Raw genomic sequence first — 13612 nt, forward strand, 5'->3', positions numbered from 1 at the left:
GTACATCTCTCTAGTCATTTAAGTGGTTCATGATTCACTTACACTATCCCAAGTCCGATCATCACGTGAGTTGAGTATAGTTTCAGTGGTAAGCATCCCTATGCTAATCATATCAACTATATGATTCATGATCGACCTTTCGGTCTCATGTGTTCCGAGGCCATGTCTGCACATGCTAGGCTCGTCAAGCTTAACCCGAGTGTTCCACGTGCGCAACTGTTTTGCACCCGTTGTATGTGAACGTTGAGTCTATCACACCTGATCATCACGTGGTGTCTCGAAACGACGAACTGTAGCAACGGTGCACAGTCGGGGAGAACACAATTTCGTCTTGAAATTTTAGTGAGAGATCACCTCATAATGCTACCGTCGTTCTAAGCAAAATAAGGTGCATAAAAGGATTAACATCACATGCAATTCATAAGTGACATGATATGGCCATCATCACGTGCTTCTTGATCTCCATCACCAAAGCACCGGCACGATCTTCTTGTCACCGGCGCCACACCATGATCATCCATCAACGTGTTGCCATCGTGGTTGTCGTGCTACTTATGCTATCACTACTAAAGCTACATCCTAGCAAAATAGTAAACGCATCTGCAAGCACATATGTTAGTATAAAGACAACCCTATGGCTCCTGCCGGTTGCCGTACCATCGACGTGCAAGTCGATATTTCTATTACAACATGATCATCTCATACATCCAATATATCACATCACATCGTTGGCCATATCACATCACAATCATACCCTGCAAAAACAAGTTAGACATCCTCTAATTTTGTTGTTGCATGTTTTACGTGGTGACCAAGGGTATCTAGTAGGATCGCATCTTACTTACGCAAACACCACAACGGGGATATATGAGTTGCTATTTAACCTCATCCAAGGACCTCCTCGGTCAAATCCGATTCAACTAAAGTTGGAGAAACCGACACTTGCCAGTCATCTTTGAGCAAAGGGGGTTACTCGTAACGATGAAACCAGTCTCTCGTAAGCGTACGAGTAATGTCGGTCCAAGCCGCTTCAATCCAACAATACCGCGGAATCAAGAAAAGACTAAGGAGGGCAGCAAAACGCACATCACCGCCCACAAAACCTTTTGTGTTCTACTCGAGAAGACATCTACGCATGAACCTAGCTCATGATGCCACTGTTGGGGAACGTCAAATGGGAAACAAAAAATTTCCTACGAGCACGAAGACCTATCATGGTGATGTCCATCTACGAGAGGGGATGAGTGATCTACGTACCCTTGTAGATCGTACAGCAGAAGCGTTAGAGAACGCGGTTGATGTAGTGGAACGTCCTCACGTCCCTCGATCCGCCCTGCGAACAATCCCGCGATCAGTCCCACGATCTAGTACCGAACGGACGGCACCTCCACGTTCAGCACACGTACAGCTCGACGATGATCTCGGCCTTCTTGATCCAGCAAGAGAGACGGAGAGGTAGAAGAGTTCTCCGGCAGCGTGACGGCGCTCCGGAGGTTGGTGATGATCTCGTCTCAGCAGGGCTCAGCCCGAGCTCCGCAGAAACGCGATCTAGAGGAAAAACTATGGAGGTGTGTGGTCGGGCAGCCGTGAGAAAGTCGTCTCAAATCTGCCCTAAAAGCCCCATATATATAGGAGGAGGGAGGGGGACCTTGCCTTGGGGTCCAAGGGACTCCCAAGGGGTCGGCCGAGCCAAGGGGGGGAGGACTCCCCCCCCAAACCGAGTTGGACTTGGTTTGGTGGGAGGAGTCCCCCTCCCTTCCCACTTCTTCCCTCTTTTTTTTCTTTTCCTTTGATTTTCTTCTCTTGGCGCATAGGCCCCTTTGGGGCTGTCCCACCAGCCCACTAAGGGCTGATGTGTCTCCCCAAAGCCTATGGGCTTCCCCGGGGTGGGTTGCCCCCCCCCCCCCCCGGTGAACCCCCGGAACCCATTTGTCATTCCCGGTACATTCCCGGTAACTCCGAAAACCTTCCGGTAATCAAATGAGGTCATCCTATATATCAATCTTCGTTTCCGGACCATTCCGGAAACCCTCGTGACGTCCGTGATCTCATCCGGGACTCCGAACAACATTCGGTAACCAACCATATAACTCAAATACGCATAAAACAACGTCGAACCTTAAGTGTGCAGACCCTGCGGGTTCGAGAACTATGTAGACATGACCCGAGAGACTCCTCGGTCAATATCCAATAGCGGGACCTGGATGCCCATATTGGATCCTACATATTCTACGAAGATCTTATCGTTTGAACCTCAGTGCCAAGGATTCGTATAATCCCGTATGTCATTCCCTTTGTCCTTCGGTATGTTACTTGCCCGAGATTCGATCGTCAGTATCCGCATACCTATTTCAATCTCGTTTACCGGCAAGTCTCTTTACTCGTTCCGTAATACAAGATCCCGCAACTTACACTAAGTTACATTGCTTGCAAGGCTTATGTGTGATGTTGTATTACCGAGTGGGCCCCGAGATACCTCTCCGTCATACGGAGTGACAAATCCCAGTCTTGATCCATACTAACTCAACTAACACCTTCGGAGATACCTGTAGAGCATCTTTATAGTCACCCAGTTACGTTGCGACGTTTGATACACACAAAGCATTCCTCCGGTGTCAGTGAGTTATATGATCTCATGGTCATAGGAATAAATACTTGACATGCAGAAAACAGTAGCAACAAAATGACACGATCAACATGCTACGTCTATTAGTTTGGGTCTAGTCCATCACGTGATTCCCCCAATGACGTGATCCAATTATCAAGCAACAACACCTTGTTCATAATCAGAAGACACTGACTATCATCGATCAACTGGCTAGCCAACTAGAGGCATGCTAGGGACGGTGTTTTGTCTATGTATCCACACATGTAAATGAGTCTTCATTCAATACACTTATAGCATGGATAATAAACTATTATCTTGATACAAGAATTATAATAATAACTATACATTTATTATTGCCTCTAGGGCATAATTCCAACACCCAGATCCATGGGATTCCGGAGATGTATCGGACTACGGACATTGTTGATCAATTGGCTCGACGGATTGGACGAGTGAAGGAAACCCAGCTCTCTCCTAGGCTGTATTATGAGGGAGATTACGTGCGAGTAAGAGCCCGTGTTCTTATGAACAAGCCGCTTACTAGGATCACGGGACTGGTCGTCGTAGGAGAGGGGTCGACGTATGTTCCCGGTGAAGTACGAAAAAGTCCCATACTTTTGCCAGGTGTGTGGACAGATGAGACATAACCATGAGGAATGTGGGGATGGCGTCTGGGAGGCACAACAAAAGCAATGGGGCAGCTGGATGCTGGCACAGCGTAAGGAGGTAGGGAAAGGGTTGAAAGAGGAAGGCCAGGATACACGTGGTGGTCGTTCGAGGGGCCGAGGCCGAACCGGAGGTAGGGGAGGGGAGATCCCAACCCTCGCCAACAGTCTCCAGTTCGCAAGAGATCATCCGAGGACGCTGGCCTGGATTCGGCGCAAGGTGAGGAGAAGGACATGACCAGCCCTCTGAAACCAGATACGGCAAGGGGAGGGGAAGTGCAGGAAAACGAACCAACAGCGAGGCGAAACCTGAACCTTCTGCTGGCTACGAGTTCTTCCCAGGAGAATAGTGGTGCTGCATCGGCCTCGAGTGGTACACTCTGTATCGTCCCAGCTAAACAAGGTGTAGGGGATGTTTCCCTATCAGATATTCCACCTCCTCCCCCCTACTTATATCTCCCCTAGAGAGCAAAAAAGGGCGAAGAAACTAGCCTCGCTAGTCAAGGCTAGCAGCCTTCATGGAGCAGGAGCAACAACCCTCACGATGGCACCATCGGCGGCCTCCCTCGAGGAGGACCGCCGGGCCTAATGCCGATACTCTGCTGGAACTGTCGTGGGCTGGGCGACCCCGCGACAGTCAATGAGCTCCGCGATCTTGCGCGGGAGAGTGCGCCAGCGGTTCTATGTGTAGTGGAAACACAAATAGCAAAGAATCGCATGGAAGGTTTGGCAAGTTCTTTGGGTTTTGACCATGCATATGGGGTTGGCAGTGCGGGAAGAAGCGGTGGTCTGTGCATGTTTTGGAGGAAGCCTCTGGTGCTTCATCTGCGGAATTTCTCGAGATATCATATCGATATGGTGGTGAAGGAAAGTGGGAGAGATCCATGGCGTCTGACATGCTGGTATGGGGATGCGGACAGGAGCATGCGATATAAGACATGGGATATGATGCGGTTCTTGAAGGCCGATAGCGATCTTCCCTGGCTGTGCATAGGGGATTTTAATGAAGTCCTTAGGAGAGAGGAGCACTTTGGACCAAACGAACGCAATATTGGGCAGATCAATGCGTTCAGAGAGGCGGTGGATGTGTGCGGTTTAAGTGATCTGGGGTATACGGGACTGGATTGGACATTTAAAAGGAAAGTGCAGAATGGCACCTGCAGAGTGCGTCTTGACCGCGCTTTGGCATCGGTGGAGTGGAGCTCTCTATTCCCTCTGGCTGCGGTCCGTCATCTTCAGGCAGTCAAGTCGGATCATTCTCCCATACTCCTTCTGAATAGTATGGAGGCACACAACCAACGAATTGGACGGGGCAGGCCGTTCAGATATGAGCTTATGTGGGAAAGGCATGAAAGTTTCCAAACAATGTTACACGATACGTGGAAGGGCTCAAAAGCCAAGTCCGCACGGGAGATAGGAGAGAATATGCAATCACTGGCGGTGACGCTAACCGGCTGGGGATCCAGTACGTTTGGTTCGGTTCGAACCGAGCTCAGGCAACTTCGAGCAAGACTGGGTGAGCTATGAGAGAACCCGCACCGTACTGCAGCATCGTATGAGGAAGTTAAAGTTGAAGGCAGAATTGTCGAGCTGCGATTCCGGGAAGAAATTACGTGGCGCCAAAGAGCCCGAATCCAATGGTTGTTAGAAGGGGACCAAAATACAAAGTTTTTTCATCACAAGGCATCGTTAGGCGAAAGAAAAACAGCATTGTGTCTTTAACAAGAGCAGACGGTTCCATATGTACCGATCCGAGGGAGCTTGAAAACATGGGAATAGCTTTCTATGAGCAGCTATATACGTCGGAAGGGGTAATTGGCATGGAGGAAGTGCTGTCACATATTCCTTGTAAAGTCACAAGCCCAATGAATGAAATGTTGTCAAAAGATATCACCGAAGGAGAAGTGAAGAGCGCTTTGTTTCAAATGTATCCTACCAAGGCTCCGGGACCTGACGGTTTCCCAGCCCATTTCTTTCAGAAATATTGGCATCTATGTGGCGATGAAGTGACCGAGGTTGTAATTCGGATTTTGAAGGGCGAGGACTCCCCTGAGGAGATCAACAGGACGTTCATTGTTATTATCCCAAAGGTACAAAACCCCACCCTTCTGTCTCAGTACCGACCTATTAGCTTGTGCAATGTGCTTTTTAAGATTGCATCCAAAGTGCTCGCTAACCGGCTGAAGCAGATCCTCCCTGAAATAATATTCGAAGAGCAATCGACATTTGTGCCTGGCCGTCTCATCACAGATAATGTCATCACGGCATATGAATGTCTTCACTTCATGAAAACCAACAGAAGCAAGAAGAATGGGTATTGCGCTGTCAAACTCGACATGATGAAAGCATACGATCGGGTTGAATGGGCTTATCTACAGGCCATTATGAGGAAGCTGGGTTTCTGTGATAGTTTTGTGCGCCAGGTAATGAGAGGTGTTACATCAGTGTCATTCTCATTGCTGTTTAACGAGAAGCAGACTAGTGATTTTAAGCCGACTAGAGGTATTCGTCAGGGGGATCCTATCTCACCCTATCTGTTCCTCCTAGCGGCTGAGGGGTTATCCTGTTTGCTAAACCAAGCTAGTAACGCGGGGACTTTCGAAGGTATCCATATTGCTCCTACTGCACCAAGAGTTAATCACCTCCTTTTTGCTGATGACTCGCTGCTCTTCTGCAAGAATACAGCCGAAAATGCCGACCAACTGAGTGAGATCCTAAATAGGTACTGTCAAGCGTCGGGGCAGAGAATTAACTATGATAAATCATCAATCTATTTTGGTAAAGGATGTCCAGGGCCCCAGAGAGAAATTATAAAAGGTATTCTACAGATCCAGAAGGAAACTATATGTGAGAGATACCTGGGACTCCCATCGGACGTGGGGCAAGCAAAAATGGCGTGTTTTCATACTTAAAGGACAGGGTTTGGAAGAACATTCAGGGGTGGATGAAGAAGTGCTTAGCAGGGAGCGGTAAAGAAGTGTTGATTAAGTCAGTGGCCCAAGCAATACCCACATATTCCATGGCTCTCTTCAAACTGCCAAGGGGTCTATGCCAACACATAACATCCATGATCCGCAAGTTCTGGTGGGGCTGCAAGGAGGGGGAGAGAAAAACCGCTTGGGTTTCATGGGATACAATGTGCATGCCGAAATACAAGGGGGGTTTAGGCTTCCGAGATATGGAAATATTCAACCTTGCCTTGCTAGCCAAGCAGGTTTGGCGAATTCTCTGCGACCCGGAAACATCGAGTGCACGGATTCTCAAAGTTGTGTACTTTTCCAACTGCTGATATTCTTACTACTCAGGTGGGATCGCGGCCATCCCAGATATGGCGCTCTTTGTGCGAGGGGCGGGATATACTCCTGACGGGCCTGATTAAGCGAATCGGGAATGGCGCAAACACCAGCATCTGGAACGACAACTGGCTACCACATGACAACTGCATGAGGCCCTATCGAGCGGTATCCCCAAATCCACTGGAACGAGTATCGGAGCTTATATCACATGATCGTCGCTGAGATGAATGTGCTCTGGCAGAACAGCTGCTTCCAATGGATGCCGACATCGTCAGGCGAATCCCTCTCAGCCACACTCCCCAGGAAGATTTCTATGCATGGCAGTATGAACGATCAGGTGTCTTCTTCTGTACGATCGTGCTATAGGATGGTTATGGCTACAAAAGCTAGACGAGAAGGCTGGCTCAATGGGGATACAGAATCATCGCATTCGACTCAGGAGGAAACTAACTGGAAGAGGTTGTGGGGTGTTCGAGTCCCATCCAAGTTACGTATGTTCGCGTGGAGATTGGCTCGGGCATCTTTGCCAACGGGTCAGGAGAGGGGAAGGGCCCATATGACGACTGAGGTATCTTGCCCGATATGTCATGCTGCTGTCGATACGTGGAGACATGCCCTGCTCAATTGTAATATGGCGAAGAGCGTCTGGTCTCTGAGGGACGATGAGGATGACTCCCTACTGCCGGTGTATGGGGATGAGACGGATGATCCTAAGCTTTGGCTGCATGGTCTCTGTAATGCTCTTAGCGGCGACCGTTTTGTTATTGTCCTAACTACGCTCTGGGCGATATGGTGGGCTAGACGCCGGGCAATCCATGAGCAGGAATTCCAAAGCCCTCTATCCACACATCTATTCATTCAGCATTACCTATCCGAGGTCCGTGGACTGCCAGCAAAGAACCCCCAGCAGGGGAGGCCGGCGAGAACACTCAGGCCGAGGTGGATTCCACCAATGACAGAGGAGACGAAAATGAACGTGGATGGCGCTGTTGAGAAGTCATCAAATACTGGAGTTGTTGGAGTTATCTGTCGTAATGATCAGGGAGGTTTTCTTGGTGCTTCTGCGGTGGTCTTTCCTGGCATGATCGACCCGGAGGTGCTTGAGGCACACGCATGCAGAGAAGCCCTGGCATTGGCAGAGGATATGATGGTTCCCAAAATACGGATTGCATCTGACTGTCTGAGAGTCGTTGATGAGCTGAAGGAACAAGTACACCGAGGCGCGCATTGCATGATCCTAAATGACATTCAGGGAAGGATGTCCAGTTTTAGTAGTTGTATTTTTATTCATGAGTACCGTAATAGTAATAGTGAGGCACATAACCTTGCACGGATTGCCACTACCCTAGATCCAGGCCGTCATGTGTGGTTTCATCGACCTCCTGACAACCTCTGTATCCCCCACAACATTATGATATGAATAAAGTGGTTGTCCTTAAAAAAAACCAAAAATACAATCATTGATCTAGAAAAAGCAAAAATATAAAGGAAAAGCTTACCTTCGACCGATCCGCCTCCTCCTCATGCGTATCCTTTGTGTCTTTTTTGAACAAAATTCCACGACATCATGTGTATTGCAAATTTTCTTTGGCAACAACACTCATGTTGCAAAAAAAAATGAAGACGAAAGAAATTGCAAATATTTCATGCAATATCATTGGTGTTGCAATTTTGCTTCCACAACAACCATGTTGCAAAAATAGTAAAAAAATCTACAAGCTTACCATGTTGCAAAATGATTCTACAACATAAGCTTTGTCGCAAAGAATCCCGCAACACATCCCTTGTTGCAATGATGATGACAATATTGACATTGGATCTAACGACGACCGCAGATCTTTTAAAAAGATCCCCCGGCCGAAGCGTAGCGTGCCTTGAAAATATAATCGTAACCCATGAATTTGTACAACTATGACAGTCGTTCGCAGTCAATCATTAGCAATGATAGAGGGCTTGTCACTATTCAGGGCCTCCCTCCCGACCATACACTCCCCTACCCCTCTACCCTCTTTCCCCATGCCGTCACTAGATGGTGTCGAGCAACTTCTTGCAGTTCTTCATGCAATCGAGGGTGATGTAGATGTGGACATCAGCGGAGATCTCCTTCATAAGCTTCCTCATGGCAGGCCAAACTCGAGCACGAGAGTCTTGTAATTGTTTGGTTACTCCTACAAGGCGAGCATGATGGGCCCAACGGTCACTGCTACTTGGTGTAAGTGTAGGGTTTTTCCTAAAAAGAAAAGTATAAATCAGTATAATAGGAGATAGTATTTTTCTCGGTTAAGAATCAAGATTATCGAACCAATAGGAGACATCACACACATAGTGTCAACAGTACATGCACACACATAAAGAAAATGCTCGCACCCAGCAATGGCAAGAGCGTGGTCAATCCCATTGTTCTCGCCAATTGCAAGGATTATATCTGATAGTGATAAGTAGATACTAAAATAAAACAAAAATGAAATAATAACAACAATGTTTTTTTGTTTTGGTATTTAATAGGAAAAGTGGATCCAGGGCCCACATCGTTCACTAGAGTCATCTCTCTCATAATCATAATACAGTGGGTAGACAAATTACTCTTGTGTAATTGATAAAAAAGCACATAGTTATGATTGTGATTCTTCATGTCATAATTCATATATATGCATTACGTCCGTGATAAGTACACTGTTAAACTTACTAACGCGTACTACTATTATTACACCCCTTGACCACTATTTAGCATGCATCGCAAGGTATTAAGTTCACAACAAAGGAAGTAATGCTTGGAGCAAGGTGATATAATATAGACATGATAAGATGAATCAATATGTTCAGATATCGTTGTTTTATCGTTAGTAGCAAAAATACAATACGTGCCTTGCAACCCCTCCTATTACACAGTAAGGACACCAGAAGATTGAACCCACTACTATGCACCACTTGTTGGAAATATCCCTAGAGGCAATAATAAATTATTTACTATTATATTTCCTATTTCAAGATAACCGTTTATTATCCATGCTAGAATTGTATTAATGAAAACACAAATACATGTGTAAATACATAGACAAAACACTGTCCCTAGTAAGCCTCTAGTTGACTAGCTCATTGATCAAAGATGGTTAAGGTTTCCTAGCCATAGGCAAGTGTTGTTACTTGATAATGAGAGCACATCATTCACAGAATGATGTGATGGACAAGACCCAAGCTATGAACGTAGCATGCGATCGTGTTATTTTATTGCTACTATTTTCTGCATGTCAAGTATATGTTCCTATGACCATGAGATAATGTAACTCACTCACATCGGAGGAATGCCTTGTGTGTATCAAACGTCGCAACATAACTGGGTGACTATAAAGGTGCTCTATAGGTATCTTTGAAGGTGTCCGTTGAGTTAGCATGGATCAAGACTGGGATTCTGCTGCATCTAGCAACCGAGTGGTACTCTTGGTGATGGATTCTATGTCATCCGCCACATGATGGAGTACAAATGGGATCAGCAGAACCTTCGCATCTCACCTAGATCCGGCAATGCCCATATTCTGCAATGGGCAATCTAGGAGATATCCCAAATCATCGACTTCGAGCTGAGTTCTATCACATCCAGCGTGAACTTGCCCAAATCATCATGAAGGAGGTCGTCAAAAAACAGGGATGTTCTACGAAGAAGGGAAAATGACGCGGGAAGACGTCCAAACACGCGTATCGGCTCAACGTCTCGACTTGAAGCCTTTCACTATGCTTGGGGACTATCTCCCTGACTTGGATGGATGGCACGACATGTTGGAGTGAATGACGATATATGACAAAGTGTTCGTTTAGTCCATACTTTCTCTATGACGAAACTTTGAGTTATGCACGACGAAACTTTATTTGTGATGTAATTAAAGCATCCTCCTCAACTAGCGAAGATCACTCTAGTTAGGGCATGTTGGGTACTATGAACTTTGTTATTTATGCTTATGATATGTTGCTTCTATTTTGCCAAGTCTGTCTCTTTCTTTTGCTCAACTATATATGTTGCATATTATCGACTCATGTGTCGATGCAGGTACATAGATCATCGATGACAAAGAAGTGCTACGCCAGGACTATACGACGAGTGGCCGGAGTGTCAGGCACAGGTGTACAGGTTTCCGAGCGATAGCCAGAGAGGGTTAGATAGCAGAGTCGAAGGAGAAAGTAGTTAGTTTAGGTTCACGCTAGTGCCAGATAGGGATACGAACCGGTGCCACAAGAAGTACTACATTATGTATGATGAGACATGCCATGTAACTTGTATAATATCATGATTATGATGTGACAACATGATTTGTGTTGGATGATATGATGAGACTATTACGTGTATGATATGATGAGCATATTGCCAGTTTATGATATGATTAGAATACTCTATAAAATTTGTACAAAAACATCGCAAATACGTAGTAAAAAAATATGTGAAAATATAGTAGTAGCGCTCTCTTTAGCGCTGAACAAGAAAACACTACTGGTAAGCCACTTAGCAGTACCGCTGGTATGGACAACGCTACTGCTAAGTAGCTATATCAGCAGCGCGGGCCAAAGCACGCTACTGCTAAATGTTAGATGTAGTATCCTATCAGTAGCGCGGTGCCCCACGCTACTGATAGCCCTTAAACCCGCGCTACTGCTAGGCTTTTCCCTAGTAGTGTATTTTAATATATCAGAGAGAATTACGAAGCTATCATAATCTTGCACAAAAGAATCATATAAGTATTCAGAGGTGACTCACATATTTATCATGAATAATTTGAATATAAACCCACAATTCATCGAATCCCAACAAACGCACCGCATAAAAGGATCACATCATATGGATCAAAGCGAAGATGTGATGATCACAGTACTGAAGATCAAAGAGAGAGATATTGCCATCTAGGTACTGACAATGGACCCATGACGCACAATGAGACTAGGGACACACGTGATAAAACAAGTCGTGATCAATGTTTGCACAACATTAAAGGAACATGTTGAATTGTCAGAAACTTAGAAGGGGCATTGCTAAATCTGTTTTACGAAAATATAAATTTAAAAAGAAATAGAAAGGAGATTTTTGTAATTTTAAAAATAAGTGAAAAGGAAAAAAGAAATTCAGTCGGAGTCGGTTGAGTTTCAGGTCAAGGTGGACATGCCACTAGGTCGAGTGAGGGGTATGTCGAGGAGAAACATGCAACCTAGTCAGTTGAGTTTGAAGTCTAAGAAGACATGTCACTCGATTAAGTTCCATGTAACAAATGGACATATTCATAGATAAAAAAGAGATGAGGAAAAAAGATTCACAAGAATCCTAGAACACTCACTCCATCACCGTGCACTAGCAAATCCCTTGCATGTTCTCTGTTTTTTAGGGGTCAGAAGGCTTTCTACTGGACGAATAAAGAAAGAGAGATGAGAACGGTGTGCGTAAAGGAAGTGAAAAAATATTACAAGCACTAAAGAATCTGTGTTACAAAAAAGAAGCATGCATGATCAAGGCCCAATGCAAAAAAAGAAAGGCTGGACAAGCTACAACAAACATTATCTCAGGAAAAAAAAGCAACAACGACCAAATTTTAAAGTGAAAATGAAAAAATAGCAACATCGACCACAACAACTAGAACGATTGGCTAGGCACTCCGACGAGACAAATCACGCCACAGTGCAACGCGTACATATCAAAGCGCATGAATTTCAAATACAATTAATTCAATGATGGATGATTTAGATGAGCTATTTGACAAAAGTGAAAAGAAAAACATAATGAACGACAAATGGGCCTAAGGAAGGCTAACAACACGATGAACTAGACATAATGATGATGTGGCCTAGAAACAACGCAACGAAATGGATGCCAGAATGCCACGATAATGAGCCGACAACAGTGTAGCAAAACTAGTCAACAAAAGGATGCTTAACAATCAAATAACGACCAACAAAGCGAGGGATCGAGACGCTTGCATGAAAATTACAGAAATTAAATCAAAAGGTGACAAAATTAGAAGAGACATCATTTCATATAAATAAAATTATGAATTCAAAAGATCTTGAAAACATGAAAGCATTTTCAGTTTCTTTTAAATATTCACAAAAATATTATCACGAATTTTAAGAAAAATAATAATAAAATAATAAAATCAGACACAAAAAGAAAAACTGGACAGAGATATGAGTAATAGAGAAAAAAGAAAACTAAAAAGGAAAAAATGAAAGTGGAGGAAAGAGAACGGGACATGAGAGAGAGAGAGTGACAACAAAGACTGGGACTCTGGGAGGGAAATGAGTCTCCACTGTTTTCTTTTTGAGCAAAAGGAGTCTTGACTGTGTTTTTTAATGGATTGGCGATGGACATCAAATCTCTCCAGTAAACAAACGAACAGAAAAAAAAGGCCCAGCCCATCCTCCCTGCAACAAGATAACGGGCTTACAGAGAAAACAAAGAAACTCTGTCCAACGGAAAAGCCTATTGCCGCTCGAAGCGTCAAACTGCCGTCAGTTCGCACAGGCGAGCGATCAAGCAGCGACGCAATAGGCCAGCCCGTTTAGTGTTCCAATGCCCTCTGTTTTGGGAACTTTATAGAGGTTTTCAGCCAGATTTTGTTTTATTTTTGGAAGGGAAGCGTTTTCCGCCGGATGATCGGCTAAGCGTTGTGCTGGTTGAACCGTACACTGGCACCGATCTGGCAGCCACGTGCATTATTAAGGCCCACCTCTATCGTTTATTGCCTTATCTTTTTGGGCGTCTTCCTCCTCCAACCATACCGTTTTTCCTCTCTGCATCCCATTCTCTTTCAGGCGAGAAAGAGATCCGGTAATTGTTGTCGCGTACATCCCTTTCTGCCTCGCCTCTGTCTCTTGCTCGCACCGTCGCATACTCGTTCCGACGAGCCCAATCACCTGCGCATGCTGCTCCGGCGAGCGGCCATATCCACCCGTCCCACGCTGCTCCGGTGAGCGGCTGCCCATCCATGAACGCAGGCCATGCGACAACCAGTGCTCATCCCCATGGCAGCCAGCAGCTACCTGCCTCATCGATCCCGGCCACGTCGGAG

This window comes from Hordeum vulgare, chromosome 5H (genome assembly GCF_904849725.1).
Source record: "Hordeum vulgare subsp. vulgare chromosome 5H, MorexV3_pseudomolecules_assembly, whole genome shotgun sequence".
NCBI lineage: Eukaryota > Viridiplantae > Streptophyta > Magnoliopsida > Poales > Poaceae > Hordeum > Hordeum vulgare.